Genomic DNA, 22,562 nt, shown 5'->3' with positions numbered 1-22,562 from the left:
TCTCAGCTTTCCGGTAGTAGTGAGCCTCACTACACGCGCAGAGAAGTAAGTTCTAGATAGCACCGCCTGTGCTCACCTTCCCCGCGACCCGAGCCCTTCACCGTCCATTACCCTCGTCACGCGCTGACGCTACCCGATTACCCTTCACTCCCATCACTACCCTCAGTTTTACACCGGCCCTCACCATTGATAGACACTTTAATCGTTTTGACCCGTTTTTCTGTTGTCAATTCCTCCTCCTCACTCCGGTCTGATTTACGACACACACACAACTAAAACGTGACAAACACACATTTACATGACAACAACAACGACACAGACACCTATCCAGCTGAACTCAGACATCAAGGTAATGTCCCTAAATGTCAAAGGCCTCAACCATCCCGTTAAGAGCAGGAAAACACTAGAATACCTAGCAAAGCTCAAGGCGGACGTGTATGTCCTCCAGGAGATTAAACTCTCAGAAGAAAATGCGCTGCGCCTCAGGGCGAGCTGGATAAGTGGCACCTTCTGCTCACCGGCCATACAGAAAAAAAGAGGTGTCATCACACTGATACATAAGAAAAGTAACTTAGCCATACATGAATGCCACAACGATGCAGATGGCAGGCTGCTGATAAAAAGGGGGATGAGACCATACACATAGCCAATGTCTACGGTCCTAACGCAGAAAACAAGGCGTTCTGGAACGATGTAGAGAGCAGACTAGACAAACTCCCCCATGACGACATGGTATTATTGGCCGGAGACATGAATGAGGTGCTAGACCAGGCCATTGACAGACACCCAACTAGGCAAAGCCACAGACCTCAAGAGCAGAGCACCCTGCTAAACCTATGCACAAAGCTACACCTTAGAGACCCCTGGAGGCTACAAGACCCAGACGCGAGGGAATACAGTTTTTACTCGCACTCCCACAACTCATACAGCAGAATAGACTACATATTCATGTCAGCCACACACACACACCTCATGGACCACACAGAGATAGCACCCATAACAATCTCGGACCACGCACACATCAGTCTCTCCCTCAGCGGCAGGCACAACAAACGCCAAAGCCGTAGATGGAGACTAAACAATGACATACTGGAGAACATCACACACGCCACAGAAATTGAAGAAGCGATCAAGGAGTACCTGTCCTTCAATGACAATGCAGAAGTGGACAAAGGCATCCTGTGGGACGGCCTTAAAGCCACCCTCAGAGGGAAGTTTCTAAGTATCAAGGCCAAGATGAATAGAGAGAGAATCAAAAAGATCAAAGACCTCGAGAACGAAATCAGAGTCCTAGAGACAGGCCACTGTGCAAATCTCTCAGACGCAAACACGTTGACTGCCCTCACAAAAAAGAAATACGAACTAAACTGATTCCTGAGTGAAAGGGCAGGCACGTGGACAAATAAATACAAAGCGATTAACTTGTGCATGGCCAACAAAGCAGGGAGGGCACTAGCGTCTTACCTAAAAGCAAAACAGAGGCAGCACTCCATAGCCGCAATCACTGACAGGGCGAAATAAAAACACACGGCCAACAAAGAAATTTTGGAAACATTCAAAGACTTCTATGGCAACCTATACAAGGCAGACAAAAACCTACTAGCAGACGGGGTAGACCTGCTAAGCAAAACGGACCTACCCACCCTAACACATCATCAAAGGTCGCTACTAGACCAAAACATAACGGGGGAGGAGATTGAAAAAGTGGTCCCTCAAAGTCAACAAGGCACCAGGGCCAGGTGGAAACACAGCGAGCTTCTACAAGCTCTACCTCCAGCAGCTAAAGCCCACCCTGGTAGAAGTATTCACACACTGTGTGCAGAAGGGACAAATGACAGACACCATGACGGAGGCCAACATTATAGTAATAGCGAAAGATGGCAAAGACCCACAACACCCACAAAACTACAGACCAATCTCGCTGATTAATGTAGACTGCAAAATCTATGCTAAAATTCTAGCAAACCGACTGAATAACTATCACCCCCACCTCATACACAACTCACAAGTAGGCTACATCAGGAATAGGCTCTCCCAGGACAACACAAGACTTCTCTGCCACCTGATCAACCGCACGGCCACTAGTACAGACCCAGCTGTCATGATAGCACTAGACGCCGAAAAGGCCTTTGACAGCGTGTCTTGCCCATTCCTAGAACAGTGCATGAAGAATGGTGATGGCCCTGTACAACAAACCCAAAGCCAGAGTGGTAGTCAATCGGGGAACATCAGAGCAATTAATACTAGAGAGGGGAACGAGACAAGGCTGCCCGCTTTCACCAGCCCTCTTCCTACTGGCAATAGAACCACTCCTCAGCATGATCAGGAACAATCCTGACATTGCGGGGGTAGACACACACGGGAAGACGGTGAAACTGGCAGCATACGCTGACGACGTCTTGATAATAACTAAGAAGCCAACAGAATCTATTGGGGCACTAATGAAAACCATTGAGACATACGCAACAGTCTTGGGGTACAGACTCAACAGAGACAAGACTGAATGTAAACCTATGAACGTCCATACAACAAGGGTGGTCCTGGGCGACTCCGGTTTAGCATGGCAAAGGAAGCCCCTTAAATGCCTAGGTCTATATTTCGGGAGGGACCTCAGAGATACCTTAGAAAACAATGAGACTACCACCCTAAAAAAGGTCAAGGATAAACTGACCGCCTGGCCCAAATATATAAGCTGGTGGGGGAGGGTAGAATCCATCAAGATGATGACAACACCACTAATCAACTACCTGGTAGGAATGCTTCCACTTACACTCACAATAGACTTCCACAAACAACTAGACGCCATGATTAACAAATTCATATGGAAGGATAAAAAGCCCAGGATAAGCCTGTACAAACTAAGACTAAGTAAAAACTTAGGTGGACTCAACATAACTAACTTCAAGACATTCCAAACCGCATGCTTAGCCAGACAAGGGGCCCATTGGCTAGCCTCTGATGAAAACTGCACACCAGTATGGTTAGAACTAGAGAGAGCCATGCTAGGAAGCCTGGACCCCATAGCATTGCTTACGGCGAAAAAACACCTGGAGGCAGACAACACCATCCTCAAAAACACCAAAATAGCCCTATTAAAAGTAGACAAAAAAATGGACCAGAGCATGTGCTACACGAAATGGGAGTCCATATGGTACAACCCCAAAGTTAACAACAAGGGAAAACCCCTAGCCAACACCACCTGGTCGGGGAAGGGCATATCCACCCCCCAACAGCTGGAAAAGAACAACACACCCCTGACCTTCGAAGCCTTAAAAAACATTCACAACCTAAAGGAGGTAGACTTCTATGAGTTCCTCAGAATCAAAACTGCCATCACGAAAGCCAAATTGAACAAGAATACACCCTCAATCATACAATACATGAGGAACCTGAACAAGCTGGGCCACCACACTTCCCACCTATACAAACTATTAAGTCCGACAACGTCAAAACTCAACAACAAGACAATAGGATTCTGGAAAGAGCTCCTAGGCAGACAACTAAACGAGAGGGAAAAGAGGCGCTTGTGGCTGTCCACGTCCCAAAATAAAATATCACCCCAACTCGCACAGACAAAGTACTGGCTGATACACAAAGCTTACTGGACGCCAGCCAGACTAGTAGAGGTAGGAGTCAGAGAAACGGACACCTGCTGGAACTGCAAGAGAGAGAAGGGAGACCTTGCTCACCTAATCTTCACTGCACCCGAGTCAGAACCTTGTGGGCCAAAATCACAGACTTCATCACAAAGGTAGTAGGGAGGGACATACAGCCGGGCTTTTGTAGGACGAGCAACGGCCTTCATGGCCCCAGACCTCCAATCAAAAGAGGACGGCGACCTGATAGACCTCCTCCTCACAACAGCAGTCAAAACGATACTAGCTAACTGGAAAAACACAGGGAAAGCCACATTCAAGGGCTGGGTGAACTGGATTACCTTCCTGAGGGGGGCAGACAACATAGCGGCAACACACGCCCCCAACCACACAGCGAGAGGCGAAATGTGGACATCCCTAGACAGACACCTGGGAACGTACGAACCCCCGTAAGATGGTCATGTGACTCCCATCCCACCACAGACCACCTGTACTTTGGCATAGCATAAACAAGTGACAACCTGTCTCTGTCTCCACCTCTTTCATTTACTTTCACCCTCTTCTCTTCATCTCATTATTTCCTTTTACAAGGGTGCAACAAGACTCAACAGCATGCATATATAATCGGTCGAGTGATATATGCCCACCATGTAGCCCGCCAAGCCCATTGTAACCCCTACGGAGCCCGCGAGGCAAGGCTACCACTGTACTGTATGTATATATGGAAATTTGCTAATAAAACTGTTAAAATAAAAAAATAAAAATAAACAGGAGCTGTGAGAATAGCAGCAGCAGTGGAAGCAGGCATAGGTGTGTCACATTTTGTTTTCTCAGTACCTTTAGAGCTGGCAGGAGGCTCCCGTAGTGTTTTATTCTTCTCGCCATGTGCTTTGAACAGAGCAGGCACCGTTTTGTTGAAAGAGTTCTTTCTTTGTTCGGCGAGGTCTGTAGGACCCTCTAGCAATGTACCGGACTGGTTACATCGGGACACACCACCGCCACGGTATCTAAGGCTGTCTGCAGCTGGCCTGCGGTGCTCCCAGGGGGGCACAGGCCCTTGACACTCCTTCCACCTGTTTTCGGCGGCATCACCTCGACAAGGTAGGCACAGCGTACAGGTGGGGAAAGAGCACAGCGAGTTCTCCTCCTAGCCGCCAGCAGACACGGCAGCGGCGCACCCCAAAACCAGTAACGAGATCGCCAAAGCACGCGGTCAGCAAATGCGATAGGAATTCGATGCAATACAAGGGTTCAAGATAGGAGAGGGAAGGTTCGGCAGTAAGGGATGCAGGAGTCGGCTCACACGGCCACAATAGCGGGCGCCATCTTGCCCCCCACTCTCTCTCTTCATTGACCTGCTGCATTATGGGACCTGTAGTCTCTGTAGATTGTACCCAGATTAATGCATCAATCGACCCCTTATCTTCAGATCGCTCTGGAGGGAATAATCTAATAACCTCTAAAGATGAGGAGGCTGTGGACAAGTTTTATTCACTGTCAGACTACTCAAACTCCTCAGGGGAGAAACATAAAGTTAACGATTGGGCAGCAGATGAGAGCGACAGTAGCTTCCTGCATTGGGAGGAAGAGAATGATAAAACATTACTGGGTCAAGGTGCATGACATGGCTACTTTAGCGGGTCATTCTAAAAGTATGTCTGGATCATTGATCTAGGATTACTCCTTCTCATCTGGGACGGGGAGCACATGAAATGACCAATCTGTTTAATCAGTATGTGCACCATTTTTTGAAAGATTCATTCATAATTTTAAACTCAGCAATGTCTAAAGTCTTTTCCGAAAATTATACTGTAAGTCAAATCATTATTCTTCAATGTAATAGGGAATATGGCTAGGGATAAGTTATCGATTTGTTCCATTAATATTTGCGGTCTGAATGATCGCAAAAAGGGGTATATTTGCTAAAGTAATTAAGCATATGCAAATAGGGGTGTTGTGTGTGCAGGAAACACACATCTCTTGGTGCAACCGCAATTGGCTCTGCAACACTGGTCTCAATCTTTTAGCATGCACGCACCAAGGGAACATCACACGTGGTGTTGTCATTCTAGAAAAGCTTGGGGTAATTGTCTGTAGACGCAAGGAAGAGGATCAATTTGGACAGTGGGCGATCTCAGAGGCAGACATTAAGGGTTCTATTTTTACTATCTGTTCCATATATGATTCAAATCTGGATGACTCGGCTATTCTGAATTTTATTAATATCAAATTAGTAAGCATGGGCGAATTTTGCGAATTCGCGATCCGCGAATTTGCGGATTTGCGAATTCGCGATCCGCAAAATTCGCAAATTTGTGTGAATTTGCAGATTTTTTTATTTGTGCGTGTTTGCGGGGCGCTTGGCGTGTTTGGGGGCGCTTTGCGTGTTCGCAGGGGTTTTTTTTGTGCGAGACCGCGATGCGCCCTCTGGTTCATCACTGCCACCCTCTCGTTTTTTGTGCCCTTCTGCCCTCTGCCCCACTCGTTTTTGTGCCCTTCTGCTCTCTGCCCCACTAGTTTTTTGTGCCATTCTGCCCTCTGCCCTACTCGTTTTTGTGCCCTTGTGCCCCTTGCCCCACTTGTTTTTGTGCCATTCTGCCCTCTGCCCCACTCGTTGTTGTGCCCTTGTGCCCCTTGCCCCACTTATTTTTGTGCCATTCTGCCTTCTGCCCCACTCGTTGTTGTGCCCTTGTGCCCCTTGCCCCACTCGTTTTTGTGCCATTCTGCCCTCTGTCCCACTCGTTGTTGTGCCCTTGTGCCCTTTGCCCCACTCGTTTTGTGCCATTCTGCCCTCTGCCCCACTCATTGTTGTGCCCTTGTGCCCCTTGCCCCACTCGTTTTTGTACCATTCTGCCCTCTGCCCCACTTGTTGTTGTGCCCTTCTGCCCTCTGCCCCACTCGTTGTTGTGTCCTTCTGCCCTCTGACCCACTCGTTGCTGTGCCCTTCTGCCCTCTGCCCCACTCTGTGACCTTCTGCCCTGTGCCCCACTCCTGTTTTATTTTAGAATGGTGAAAAGTGGTGTATGCACCGTAATGCAGATACATCCCCTATGGGAGGCACAACGATGGAGTTCAAAACAATGACTCAAAAGTTCATTCAAATGATTTTAATTTCTTCAGATAGAGATCAATCCATCGATATTGTTAATCATATCGGAAATGTTAATCTTGTACAGGTAAAGTAGCGGTGATGCGGGGGGAACGCCTCCGATGCATTTCGGGCCGGTGGCCCTTTTTCAAGGAGCGCTAGAAAGAAGACAGACCGGAGTGAGGAGGAGGAATTGACAACAGAAAAACGGGTCAAAACGATTAAAGTGTCTATCAATGGTGAGGGCCGGTGTAAAACTGAGGGTAGTGATGGGAGTGAAGGGTAATCGGGTAGCGTCAGCGCGTGACGAGGGTAATGGACGGTGAAGGGCTCGGGTCGCGGGGAAGGTGAGCACAGGCGGTGCTATCTAGAACTTACTTCTCTGCGCGTGTAGTGAGGCTCACTACTACCGGAAAGCTGAGACGCCTGAATGGTGTGGATCATGGGAGCTGAATAAGTGGGAGTGAGTGCCACGGAAAGTGAGGAAGGACTAGAGTGAAAGTCATGCGTGGGTGGGGCGCATGCTGTGGCGGCCATATTGGAAAGGTGAAAAATGTAAGGAAGAAAGTAAGTGAATAACAATGAACAATGCATATCAGGTACAATAACAATAACAGTGATGTTGCATATTAAAGGTAACAGCTAAATTCGATACGATCATTAAGACCATGAGGTTTGATGGTCTGAAGGCGATAAATCCATTCAAGTTCTCGTTGCAGGAGAAATTTGTTCATATTGATGCCCTCTTTTTTGGTGACAGTTTCAAGGATGATAAACTGCAGCTGAGCGATGGTATGTCTTGCTTCGATGAAATGTGTAGCGATGTTGGACTTGTCATATTTCAACCGTATGTTAGATTTGTGTTCATTCAAACGGGTTTTGATTTTACGTTCGGTCTTGCCGACGTAGAGCTTTCAACAGGGACATTTTAGTGCATAGATGAGGTTCGAGGTGTCACAGGTGGCATTGACTGCAAGTTTGATAGGATGACCTTTCATCGGATGTCTAATGGTATTGCCTTTGATGATATTGTGACAATGACTGCAATTGAGACATGGTTGAGTACCTTTGTATGTGATGGGGTGAGTGGAAGTGGTAGATAAAATCTCTTGGATGTTTTTGCTTCTGGAGTAAGCAAACAATGGTGGTTGGTTAAAGATGTCCCGAAAGTCTGGGTCCAACTGGAGAATAGGCCAATGTTTAAGGATGATCCTTTTGTACATGGTGCTAGAAGTGGAGAATTTGGAAACAAGAACTATCCGTTGGGAATCATCTTTGGGCCTTTTAGTGAGACTTTCATGTCTAGAAATTTTAGATACTCTGGTTTCTGCCTCTTTGAGGATGGTTTCTGGATATCCTCGCTGGAGGAAACGTTCATGCATTTCTTTGATCCGTGTGATGGTGGTATTGTCATCTGAAACAATGCGTTTGACACGCAGCATCTGCGAAAATGGCATATGTTTTTTAAGGGATCCCTGGTGGAAGCTTGAATAGTGGAGGGTATTGTTACGATCGGTGGGTTTCCTGTATAGGTCCGTACTGAATCCCTGAGGGCTGATGGAAACATTAACGTCGAGAAACGAAATTTGCGTTTCGCTGATTTCCCATGTCAGTTGGATTCTGTCATCCTTGGTATTGAGTTGCGTTAAGGCATCATGAAGTGACTCTTTGGTATTTTTCCATACAAGGAAAAGATCGTCGATGTATCGAACATACATTTTCATGTTGTCTTGGAAAACTTGATTTGAATAAATGTGTGTCTGTTCGAAATTGTCCATGTAAATATTGGCATAAGTGGGCGCGGCGCAGTTTCCCATTGCCATCCCGGACAACTGTAAGTACCATTTGGATTCATTCTCAAAGTAACTGTGGTATAAAGTGTAGTTCATAAGTTCCAAAATGAAAGATTGTAGTGGTGGATCAATGGTGCTGTTTAGAAGAGCTGCTTCAATGGCTTCAATACCCCCTGAGTGGGGTATGGATGTGTACAGGGAGTTGACGTCTGCTGTACATAGGATGTATGATTCATGATCTAGGAATTGCATGGTAGAGAGTCTGAGTAAGAAATCTGTCGTGTCTTTGATATGACTTTTGGATTTGGTAACAAGCGGTTGCAAGTATTTATCGATGAATTTGCCGATGGGTTCATGAATGGAACCGCGGGTGGAAACGATCGGTCTGAATGGTGGGTTATGAAGATTTTTGTGGATTTTGGGACTCATGTGGATAGTGGGACTCCTGGGAAATTCAATTAGAAGAAAGTTTTTGGTGCGGTCTTCTATGATGCCATTGCGGAGTGCACTGATAACGATATTTTGTAAAGTTTTGTGAAACTCCCGGGTGGGGTTGTTGTCCAATTGCATGTATATTGAATTGTCTTGTATGTGCTCCTGGAGTCGTTGAATGTACAAAGAAGAGTCTAAAATGACTAGGGCGCCGCCCTTGTCAGCTTTGGTACACTTAATTGATTTGTTGTTCGCAAGAGACTTGAGGGTGTCACGGTCTTTTCTGGTGAGGTTCTGATGTTTGGTTTTTTTGGAAAAATTGAGTTTGGATAGATCATTCCGCACTAGATTTTCGAATAAATCGATACTTTTATGACTGCAAGGCGCTTGAAAAGTACTGGTGGGTCGTAATCCCAGTAGTTCATCTGCATTGACTTTGGGAGTTGGTGGTAGAACGTTGTCAAAGAAATGACGAAGTCTAAGTTTCCTGGTGAACTTAAATGTACTAACCTCTAGTTCCAAGAGGTTGGTGGAGGTTACCGGAATGAATGAAGTACCCTTCTCAAGAAGATTAATCTGCTGTTGAGGAATGATGGTATTGGAAATGTTGATTACGAGACGTTCTTTCTGATCTTGGCCGTGCTGCGTGTGTTGGGAAGATTGGTTTCTTTGTCTTTTTCTTTTGGTCTGGCTCCGCCTGAGTCTTCGGGTGGTGTTAGGCCTGATTCTAAAAAATGGACCGCAGAGGATGTGGCGGTGGAGGTGGCTGCTTCCTGATCTTCAGGTGAGGTGGTTGTTGGTCTACGGTTAGTGCGAGATGATGAATCGCTGGCTGAAGAGGAGGTGTCGGATTGAGGATTAGGTGGTCTGTTGCGACGCCGTTGGGCGTAGATGTCAGCCCAGGTGTATACCTCGTCAAGTTTATAGTCGAGAGTGTCTCTGCGAAATTTTCTGAGCTTGCGGTCATGGATTTCCTTACGATGTTTTTCGAGGATACTCTCGGTGTCTTCAAGGGTTTTGGTTAATTCTTCCGGGGTGAGCATCTTTTTCAATTCATCATCGACCTCTTTAATTTCATTTTCCAATTCTTTGAGAATGCCAGATAGTTCCTCCACAATTAATAGAATCAGGTCTAGGCTGCATTTGTTGAGGATGCCGTCCCATTTGTCTTTGAATGATTTAGAGTTTTTGCACAAAGATGGTCTTAAAGAAATCCGTATGCCACGTGGGATCCTGAGGGCCCGGTGATATTTTAACAGTGTACTCGCATGGAGTTTCTGATTAATGTGTCTTTTAGATAAGTAGAGAAGTTGTTTAATGCATTGTTCCTTGTTGCGTGAGGTGGAGGTGGTAGGAATGTCTTCCTCTATTAGTGAATAGATGCGGTTGCGTTCGTCATCATCATATGCCAGAGTGTGTGCTCTGGCTGGAGTGCTTTTACTAATCTCGTCGAATTGCATTTTGTTAGCGTGCTCCCGCCTAATGGCGGAAAAAGGATCAACGAAGAAGAGGGATAAGGAGGGGCACAGCTGGTTTGTAAAGATCCGTTGGGTGAAAAGTAATAGGCTTCGTGTGCTCTCAAGGGTCGTGGTTCCGTCAAACCACGGAGATTCAATGAAAAGTGGTGTATGCACCGTAATGCAGATGCATCCCCTATGGGAGGCACAACGATGGAGTTCAAAACAATGACTCAAAAGTTCATTCAAATGATTTTAATTTCTTCAGATAGAGATCAATCCATCGATATTGTTAATCATATCGGAAATGTTAATCTTGTACAGCCCGAAATGCATCGGAGGCGTTCCCCAACGGATCTTTACAAACCAGCTGTGCCCCTCCTTATCCCTCTTCTTCGTTGATCCTTTTTCCGCCATTAGGCGGGAGCACGCTAACAAAATGCAATTCGACGAGATTAGTAAAAGCACTCCAGCCAGAGCACACACTCTGGCATATGATGATGACGAACGCAACCGCATCTATTCACTAATAGAGGAAGACATTCCTACCACCTCCACCTCACGCAACAAGGAACAATGCATTAAACAACTTCTCTACTTATCTAAAAGACACATTAATCAGAAACTCCATGCGAGTACACTGTTAAAATATCACCGGGCCCTCAGGATCCCACGTGGCCTACGGATTTCTTTAAGACCATCTTTGTGCAAAAACTCTAAATCATTCAAAGACAAATGGGACGGCATCCTCAACAAATGCAGCCTAGACCTGATTCTATTAATTGTGGAGGAACTATCTGGCATTCTCAAAGAATTGGAAAATGAAATTAAAGAGGTCGATGATGAATTGAAAAAGATGCTCACCCCGGAAGAATTAACCAAAACCCTTGAAGACACCGAGAGTATCCTCGAAAAACATCGTAAGGAAATCCATGACCGCAAGCTCAGAAAATTTCGCAGAGACACTCTCGACTATAAACTTGACGAGGTATACACCTGGGCTGACATCTACGCCCAACGGCGTCGCAACAGACCACCTAATCCTCAATCCGACACCTCCTCTTCAGCCAGCGATTCATCATCTCGCACTAACCGTAGACCAACAACCACCTCACCTGAAGATCAGGAAGCAGCCACCTCCACCGCCACATCCTCTGCGGTCCATTTTTTAGAATCAGGCCTAACACCACCCGAAGACTCAGGCGGAGCCAGACCAAAAGAAAAAGACAAAGAAACCAATCTTCCCAACACACGCAGCACGGCCAAGATCAGAAAGAACGTCTCGTAATCAACATTTCCAATACCATCATTCCTCAACAGCAGATTAATCTTCTTGAGAAGGGTACTTCATTCATTCCGGTAACCTCCACCAACCTCTTGGAACTAGAGGTTAGTACATTTAAGTTCACCAGGAAACTTAGACTTCGTCATTTCTTTGACAACGTTCTACCACCAACTCCCAAAGTCAATGCAGATGAACTACTGGGATTACGACCCACCAGTACTTTTCAAGCGCCTTGCAGTCATAAAAGTATCGATTTATTCGAAAATCTAGTGCGGAATGATCTATCCAAACTCAATTTTTCCAAAAAAACCAAACATCAGAACCTCACCAGAAAAGACCGTGACACCCTCAAGTCTCTTGCGAACAACAAATCAATTAAGTGTACCAAAGCTGACAAGGGCGGCGCCCTAGTCATTTTAGACTCTTCTTTGTACATTCAACGACTCCAGGAGCACATACAAGACAATTCAATATACATGCAATTGGACAACAACCCCACCCGGGAGTTTCACAAAACTTTACAAAATATCGTTATCAGTGCACTCCGCAATGGCATCATAGAAGACCGCACCAAAAACTTTCTTCTAATTGAATTTCCCAGGAGTCCCACTATCCACATGAGTCCCAAAATCCACAAAAATCTTCATAACCCACCATTCAGACCGATCGTTTCCACCCGCGGTTCCATTCATGAACCCATCGGCAAATTCATCGATAAATACTTGCAACCGCTTGTTACCAAATCCAAAGGTCATATCAAAGACACGACAGATTTCTTACTCAGACTCTCTACCATGCAATTCCTAGATCATGAATCATACATCCTATGTACAGCAGACGTCAACTCCCTGTACACATCCATACCCCACTCAGGGGGTATTGAAGCCATTGAAGCAGCTCTTCTAAACAGCACCATTGATCCACCACTACAATCTTTCATTTTGGAACTTATGAACTACACTTTATACCATAGTTACTTTGAGAATGAATCCAAATGGTACTTACAGTTGTCCGGGATGGCAATGGGAAACTGCGCCGCGCCCACTTATGCCAATATTTACATGGACAATTTCGAACAGACACACATTTATTCAAATCAAGTTTTCCAAGACAACATGAAAATGTATGTTCGATACATCGACGATCTTTTCCTTGTATGGAAAAATACCAAAGAGTCACTTCATGATGCCTTAACGCAACTCAATACCAAGGATGACAGAATCCAACTGACATGGGAAATCAGCGAAACGCAAATTTCGTTTCTCGACGTTAATGTTTCTATCAGCCCTCAGGGATTCAGTACGGACCTATACAGGAAACCCACCGACCGTAACAATACCCTCCACTATTCAAGCTTCCACCAGGGATCCCTTAAAAAACATATGCCATTTTCGCAGATGCTGCGTGTCAAACGCATTGTTTCAGATGACAATACCACCATCACACGGATCAAAGAAATGCATGAACGTTTCCTCCAGCGAGGATATCCAGAAACCATCCTCAAAGAGGCAGAAACCAGAGTATCTAAAATTTCTAGACATGAAAGTCTCACTAAAAGGCCCAAAGATGATTCCCAACGGATAGTTCTTGTTTCCAAATTCTCCACTTCTAGCACCATGTACAAAAGGATCATCCTTAAACATTGGCCTATTCTCCAGTTGGACCCAGACTTTCGGGACATCTTTAACCAACCACCATTGTTTGCTTACTCCAGAAGCAAAAACATCCAAGAGATTTTATCTACCACTTCCACTCACCCCATCACATACAAAGGTACTCAACCATGTCTCAATTGCAGTCATTGTCACAATATCATCAAAGGCAATACCATTAGACATCCGATGAAAGGTCATCCTATCAAACTTGCAGTCAATGCCACCTGTGACACCTCGAACCTCATCTATGCACTAAAATGTCCCTGTGGAAAGCTCTACGTCGGCAAGACCGAACGTAAAATCAAAACCCGTTTGAATGAACACAAATCTAACATACGGTTGAAATATGACAAGTCCAACATCGCTACACATTTCATCGAAGCAAGACATACCATCGCTCAGCTGCAGTTTATCATCCTTGAAACTGTCACCAAAAAAGAGGGCATCAATATGAACAAATTTCTCCTGCAACGAGAACTTGAATGGATTTATCGCCTTCAGACCATCAAACCTCATGGTCTTAATGATCGTATCGAATTTAGCTGTTACCTTTAATATGCAACATCACTGTTATTGTTATTGTACCTGATATGCATTGCTCATTGTTATTCACTTACTTTCTTCCTTACATTTTTCACCTTTCCAATATGGCCGCCACAGCATGCGCCCCACCCACGCATGACTTTCACTCTAGTCCTTCCTCACTTTCCGTGGCACTCACTCCCACTTATTCAGCTCCCATGATCCACACCATTCAGGCGTCTCAGCTTTCCGGTAGTAGTGAGCCTCACTACACGCGCAGAGAAGTAAGTTCTAGATAGCACCGCCTGTGCTCACCTTCCCCGCGACCCGAGCCCTTCACCGTCCATTACCCTCGTCACGCGCTGACGCTACCCGATTACCCTTCACTCCCATCACTACCCTCAGTTTTACACCGGCCCTCACCATTGATAGACACTTTAATCGTTTTGACCCGTTTTTCTGTTGTCAATTCCTCCTCCTCACTCCGGTCTGTCTTCTTTCTAGCGCTCCTTGAAAAAGGGCCACCGGCCCGAAATGCATCGGAGGCGTTCCCCCCGCATCACCGCTACTTTACCTGTACAAGATTAACATTTCCGATATGATTAACAATATCGATGGATTGATCTCTATCTGAAGAAATTAAAATCATTTGAATGAACTTTTGAGTCATTGTTTTGAACTCCATCGTTGTGCCTCCCATAGGGGATGTATCTGCATTACGGTGCATACACCACTTTTCATTGAATCTCCGTGGTTTGACGGAACCACGACCCTTGAGAGCACACGAAGCCTATTACTTTTCACCCAACGGATCTTTACAAACCAGCTGTGCCCCTCCTTATCCCTCTTCTTATTTTAGAATGGTGCCAGCAAGCTGCCAGCGCCATTCTAAAATAGTTACTAAGTTAGCTTCATCAGGAAGCACTAATAGATAAAATAAAGCAGGTGCTCGAGCACCTGCATTTTATCTATTAGTGCTTCCTGTTGAAGCGAACTTAATAACTATTTTAGAATGGTGCTGGCAGCTTGCCGGCTCCGTTCTAAAATAGTTACAAGCTTGAAGCTTGAACTTTTTCCCCCCGGATCCGTTCCACTCGCGGATTCGCGGATTTTTTACAAATTCGCAGGAATTTGCGGATCGCGAATTTGCCGAAAATCCGCAAAATCCGGGAGCGGAACCGATTTTGCGCCCATGCTTACAAATTAGCAACCTGGCCATCCCCTTTGGTAATATGTGGCGAATTTAATATCCTCATAGACATAATTTTTACTTATCTGGCTCCATGCCATATCCCGGCCGTACGAACAAGACGTTTAAGGCTTTACAGGGTATAGCCATGGAACACGGTTTAATAGATGTATGGGATAAGCACAGATACAGGGAACCAGAATACACCTTTTTTTCTTCACCACATATTAAATTGTTGTGGTTAAACTATTTCTTTTGTTAGGAACAACTGGCAGAAAAAGTTGACATTAATCTATTTTCGAGAGTCATTTCTGATCATAATCCTTTAATTATAGGGATTCCATTATCCAGGCTTCCCAGTACCTCAAATCCATGGACGTTTGATAAAAATTGTTACTAGATACATCCTATTGTCAGCATATGGCTAAATGGATTACAGAATTCTTCAATATTAATAAGGGTACTGCCCCGAAATTATTGTATGGGATGCATTCAAAGCCACTTTACGCGGTGAGACTCTCAGCTTTTCTTTACATCGTCAGAAGGAGATTAAGGATATGATTAAACAATGGATTACAAATTGGCTTCTGCTGAGGTTAAGCTTATTAGGCAAATTCGTCTTTATCAAAACACGGTTGCATGCCAAAATAAAATATCTGTTACTAAATAAAAAATATATGAATTTTACGCTGAAGAGATTGCTGCTAAATATGTCCAGCACAGGTCTGATATTTATGAACTCGGGGAAAATACTGGGAAAGTTTGGCCAAAACTTATTAAAGAAAGGGCTGTGATAAATACAATTAGTTGTATTACATATCCGCAGGGCCAAATACTGGATAAATCTCAAGATATACTTAATGCTTTTCATAACTTTTATCCTCAACTATATACGGCAGAAGCTGAAGCTACTATCAATAACATCATGGAATACTTAAGTGGAGTTGAAACCGCAAAAGGTTCCTCTGAGCAGAATGAGACCCTCAATACCCCTATTATCTGGGATGAAATTGAGTCAGCGATTGTATCTCTAGCCCCCGGTAAAGCGGTCGGGCCCAACAGAATTCCTCTGGAGTTATTTAGAACTTTCCGGCAAGCACAGAAGCCCACTCTAATATCTCTATTCAACTTGCCCAACAGGGACAGACCCCAAAATCCTGGCATCAAACCACAATTATTGTGTTTAAGAAAAAGGGTAAATCAGAACTAAATCCAGGATCTTATAGACCAATTGCACTCATCACTGCCGACAGCAAGGTCTATGCAAAAATAATTGCTTCAAGGCTTGGCACAGTCATAACCCCATTAGTATCACTCAGATAGCATGGGCTCATCCCGGAAAGAGACACAACAGACCATGTTAAGAGAGCTATCGCCCTCTTTGATTGGGCGCAAGCAACGAGATCCCCGCTCGGGATGATCCTGTTGGACGCAGAAAAGGCATTCGACAGGGTCTCCTGGCGGTTCCTCTGGTCTGTTCTACACTGGAAGGGCTTCACATCTGAGTTCATCCAAGCTATTCAAGCGCTATATATATCGCCTGAAGCGACTATTCGAGTAGCTGGACAACATTCGCAATCACTCAATATCACCAGGGGCACAAGGCAGGGTTGTACCTGCTCTCCACAATTATTTTCACTTTATATCTACCCTTTTTTAGGGAAACTGGAAAAGGAAACCAATACTGAGCCTCTTACTCTGAATAATATCACCTATAAAACATTGACTTATGCCGATGACATTGCTATTCTTACTAGCCGACCTAAGGCTAGCCTTTCCCATAATGAGTATTTGTGCTAAACAGTTTGGTGTAGTATCCGGCTATACACTGAACATTGATAAAACGCATTGCTTACATTCAGACAATCTCCATCCATCTGAAATCATAACTGTTCATGAAGTCACTTATTTGGGCGTTAGAATAACAGCCGATGTTGAAAGCATTCCGGCACTTAATGTACAACCAGCTACCCAAATGGTTAGTAATCTCTTGGAGAGGTTAAATTGCTTGCATCTATCATTACATGGTTGATGCAATGTCATCAAAATGTCCATTTTACCAACATTTCTATACTTTTCCCGCACTATACCATTCATTTTTCGAACATCTTTTTATTTAACAATTGAACAGATCAGCTCTAGATTTTTATGGGGCTATCGAAGGCCAAGAAGGGCCATAAAGTGGATGACTCTTCCAAGATCAAGGGGGGGCTGGGGCATGCCAAACTTTTTACTATATCATTGGGATGCTCTTCTACAACATATGGAAATACTCATAACTGCTAAAAAATCTGGCTCAGCAGCCACCAACCCCTCTATCTACGAGATGCTCTTGGGGGAGAATTCACGACAAAGGTTAGTCAAGACTCTGGAGCCAAGCTAGTTTAAGAAAACCAGATTCAAAACCATACAATCCGCTTATGCTGTTTGGAAGAAAGTCCGGAAAAGATTTACAATTTCAAATATTAATGCATACACTCCCTTCTCTGCTCATGGTCTTCTACCATCAATTTTTCAGGATGGGCTGATTCAGGGATCACGCTTCTTGGGGCTCTAAAACAGAGTGGTAGTCTAATGTCATTCACCGCTTTGCAAGAAATATTTGGTCTACCTAGAAGTGATTTTTTTTTATTTCTACAAAGCCGGAGCTACCTAGGTCCAAGATTACCAAAAAATCAAGGGAACCTGGAGCCAATTAGCATAATCGAACTGCTGCAAAGACAACCACGCATTGGGGTAATCTATCAGTCTTTAATGGCCCAGTTGCCCGATGATTTAATACCTCAATGTGATTGATGGGAAAGGAAATTAGGGCAAGTAAACATTAATCTGCTTAAGTCGCTTGAATTGGCTAATTCTGTGATCTTGTCTGGCAGCCTGAAATCGAAGCATTTCATGTCTGTTTTTGATTTATATTATTCCCCTGCAAAAACCTCTAAATGGGCGCATTCTATGGGGAGCTCATGTGATAGATGCAGACTATTTGGAACTGAATTTTTACATATGTTTTTCACTTGCCCTGGCTGGGGACTTTTTTTCAGGATATAAGTGACTTCCTAAATCTAATATTCGAAACCCCAGTTATACTTACTCCAAGGCTGGTAATTTTTGGGGTTGAGAGTCCTACAATAGGGACGGTCCGTGTGAATGCAGAAGTTAACTTTCTTGTTATCACTATGTCAACAGTGAGACTATGTATCATCTTCCAGTGTATCAGTACTGATGCCCCTACATTTATTAATTGGAGATCCAGGTTACTTGGTTTATATAATTTAGAGATATCTGTTTATAAAAAACGCTGTATTAAGAAACGCATCTGGGCGCAAAAAATCTGGTCCCCGATCATTAAATGGTTAGAAAGAATTGTTTAGATTTAGATGGTGATTCTGTTGTTGTGTTTCCCTTGCTGGTGTAGATACAAATGATATGTTTTCTGTCATCTTCTCTTTCTTTTTCTTTCCCTCTTCATTTTACAGTATACATTCTTATATGATCGGATTTGGAATTTATAAAAGAGGATGTACCTACTGTATAATCAATTGTTTAAATAAATAGGTTTAAATCAAAAGCAAAAAAGTAATGCCTCTGCACCAGCCTGACTGCCTCATTTCTGGTGGGATTCTCTTTAGCCATTAACTAACACAAGCTTCTAGATGCAGTGTCTTAAGTGGGTTTCTCCCCCCCCCCCCCCCATTTAGCCAATTTTAGAGTCACATATCATGACAGAATATGCATGCATGATTATACTGTGGGGTTCTAAGTTCTTTGTGACGGGTTATCTTTATATTGCACTTCAGATAAAAAAGAAGGACTGTGAGGAAACTATCTCTTTTTACAAAACTTGCTAATATTCGATAAAACTAGAGCCCTGCAGCGCAAGGAAATGTGGGAAGATCATTTTGATTATACTGTGGGGTTCTAAGTTCTTTGTGACGGGTTATCTTTATATTGCACTTCAGATAAAAAAGAAGGACTGTGAGGAAACTATCTCTTTTTACAAAACTTGCTAATATTCGATAAAACTAGAGCCCTGCAGAGCAAGGAAATGTGGGAAGATCATTTTCAGTGGAGGCACTACTTGCAGCAACAATAGATAGTCACAGCCATGGGGACTCATTTGGGTTGTACCTGGTACCTTTGGGCACCCAATAAATAAGTTAGGGGAGGAGGGGCGGGAACCTTTCTAGTAGTGTTAAAGAAACCCTATTAAGTAATGATGGAAATGACCATCTTTTGCATGGCATTCCCCTTAATGTTTACCTCCTTGAACTGAACCTGTTTCTGTTGGCCATATGACTCTATTCCTCCTAATCAGTGGTAAAAAGATTCTGCTCTCCCTTTTAAGCATGATAAAATTGCCATACACTTATTTGGCACATTTAATTTACTTATAAGCCCCTAGTATATGACACTACCTGCACCTAGGATATGTAAACTCATTGTGCCACCCACTAAATTATACCTGTAAACAATATCTCCAGGCCTGCCCTTGCAGCATTTGTGTGCAGTTTTGAACTACCATTTCGACATGGAAAAATAAACCTTCTTTTTTATACACATCAGTCAACCTTAACGTGGGCCCTAAATGCCCAAAGGGCAAAGTTCATGGTAGGAAAAAAGCAGAGCATTCAAAATGTTTACATTCAATGTCAGTGAAAAACGTTCCAGATCATTTTTTACTATGGTTTGGCTGAACCTCCCATAGAAAAAACAGTGGGTTACAATAGAGAAATCTATAATGCTTACCATCATGTTCGGACAATCTAGAAACATTATTCAAGGACTCATTTGAATAGTCATTTAAAATGCAATAAAATGGTAAAGTTGGATTTTATATTGCTATTTTAGAAATGCTACTTTTTAAAAGTTGTAATTTACCTGCTTAAGTCAAATGTGCCTTTCTGCCAGTGTCCATTGTCACATGACCCCTGATGGCTCCCCTGGAGTGGCATGTGTTAGAGTGCCCACAAAGCAAAAGCTGGGACTTAAAACCTTTTGCCAACTTTTCCTCGAGAGAACTAGTGTGAGACCAAGACTGCTGTCAAGCCAAAGCAATACACAGTGAATTGCCAGTTGGATCAATCTTGCCGGTGCGTCGCTGAAAGGAATCTGACTTCCAGGAAAGTTTCTAAGTCCGAACATAAAGGGCTCCATCAGGACCGATGCTGAGCAGCAACTCATAAATGTCAAGGCTTTTCTGGGAACAGACTTTGGACTTCACACACTCTGAGCGTTACCGTCTTTGTTGCCTGCATAGGGACCCTGCTCAAAAACAAACCAGTGTTGTCAAGCCCTGCCTCAGATCCAGCTTGTGGCTCACCAACAACCACTTTTGCTCCAAAAATGTTTAATATATCAAAAGGTAAACTTTCCACCAGGATAATTGTGGTTCTAGTATCTGACCCAAGCTCCATTAGGGTTGGAATGAATGTTTGGCTTTGATCCTGTATAGCCCAAACGGATAACCGTATTTGATGCTTTAAAAATCATTTTACTTGCTCTATTTATTGGATTTTATCATTTTGGTGTCATTTTATTTAATAAAGTTTACTGTTTTTTTTCAAAATGTGTTCAGCATTTTTTGTGTTGAGCTGCACTCTATTACTGTTTGAGTACTGCATACATATTTTACAAATTATCTCTAAGTTAAGCCTAACTGATTTTGTACTAAGCTACCAGGCGGTCAAGAACAGGGTTGCGGATTGTGATTATTATATGAGGTGGGTTCTCACCCCCTCAACTAAAACTCCAATGTCTTACAAGTCAAATAATACATCACTCAACCTTTCTTTCTGTGAACATGTTAGATTGTAATTCAAGGTCCTAAGAATCCCTCACCTTTATCAGGTCCTGAAATATTGCTTATAAATACTCCAACAGGTGGACACCCACACTACTAAGACTAATGTTGTATTCAAATCCCCAGATTGGGCCAACCTGCACAAGTAGGGCTGATATCTTTTTTTGTAGGTAATCACAAAAGTATTTTTTGATATAAACATTTTATTGGCATGTTATCCCCAGAAAGCAGATTCAAGAAAAGAAACATATCACAGGGCTCATCACTCCAGAAAAGATACCAAGAGTATTAAGTGGCACCCACCCCTCTCCCCATATTCAACATTCATCAAAGTAATCCCAGCCTTCAGGGCCCATGAGTATGCACTTCATTGTCTAAGGACCAACAGCCTGATTCATGAAGCAAAATTGCGCTTGAAATAGCTGCGAAAATGCTATCGCGGGCGCAATTCCCATAATCGGAATTCACCATGAAAAATGCGAATTCGCAAACACAGAATTAAGCAGACCACTCTTACCCAGTCCAAAGATCAGGGCTTGATCCATCACCGTTATTTATCTCACTGCACCATCCCAGCTCAGAACCTGGCTATATGCAAATCAGTCTGTCCCTGGCCCAGTGCATCATGGGAACAGGGCAGACTAAACTACCAAGCCAATTCTTCACCAGAAAGTAGACAAGCTACCGGGGACCGGTTTCTGGCATTTCAGCCTTCTTCGGCCCGGCTTGCTTGAATCCTGATGGTGCAGTGAGAAAGGGACTCATGTCTGAGTATACCCTGCCACACCTATAGTGGCCAAAAACGATTCAGAAAAGGGGGTGGTGATGAACAGAATGTCTGAATTAAGCAGACCACTCTTACCCAGTCCAAAGATCAGGGCTTGATCCATCACCGTTATTTATCTCACTGCACCATCCCAGCTCAGAACCTGGCTATATGCAAATCAGTCTGTCCCTGGCCCAGTGCATCATGGGAACAGGGCAGACTAAACTACCAAGCCAATTCTTCACCAGAAAGGAGACAAGCTACCGGGGACCGGTTTGTGGCATTTCAGCCTTCTTCGGCCCGGCTTGCTTGAATCCTGATGGTGCAGTGAGAAAGGGACTCATGTCTGAGTATACCCTGCCACACCTATAGTGGCCAAAAACGATTCAGAAAAGGGGGTGGTGATGAACAGAATGTCTGAATTAAGCAGACCACTCTTACCCAGTCCAAAGATCAGGGCTTGATCCATCACCGTTATTTATCTCACTGCACCATCCCAGCTCAGAACCTGGCTATATGCAAATCAGTCTGTCCCTGGCCCAGTGCATCATGGGAACAGGGCAGACTAAACTACCAAGCCAATTCTTCACCAGAAAGGAGACAAGCTACCGGGGACCGGTTTCTGGGATTTCAGCCTTCTTCGGCCCGGCTTGCTTGAATCCTGATGGTGCAGTGAGAAAGGGACTCATGTCTGAGTATACCCTGCCACACCTATAGTGGCCAAAAACGATTCAGAAAAGGGGGTGGTGATGAACAGAATGTCTGAATTAAGCAGACCACTCTTACCCAGTCCGAAGATCAGGGCTTGATCCATCACCGTTATTTATCTCACTGCACCATCCCAGCTCAGAACCTGGCTATATGCAAATCAGTCTGTCCCTGGCCCAGTGCATCATGGGAACAGGGCAGACTAAACTACCAAGCCAATTCTTCACCAGAAAGGAGACAAGCTACCGGGGACCGGTTTCTGGCATTTCAG

This window comes from Lissotriton vulgaris, chromosome 4_1 (assembly GCF_964263255.1).
Source record: "Lissotriton vulgaris chromosome 4_1, aLisVul1.2, whole genome shotgun sequence".
Taxonomy (NCBI): Eukaryota; Metazoa; Chordata; class Amphibia; order Caudata; family Salamandridae; genus Lissotriton; species Lissotriton vulgaris.
Note: the sequence above shows the minus strand (reverse complement) of the source record.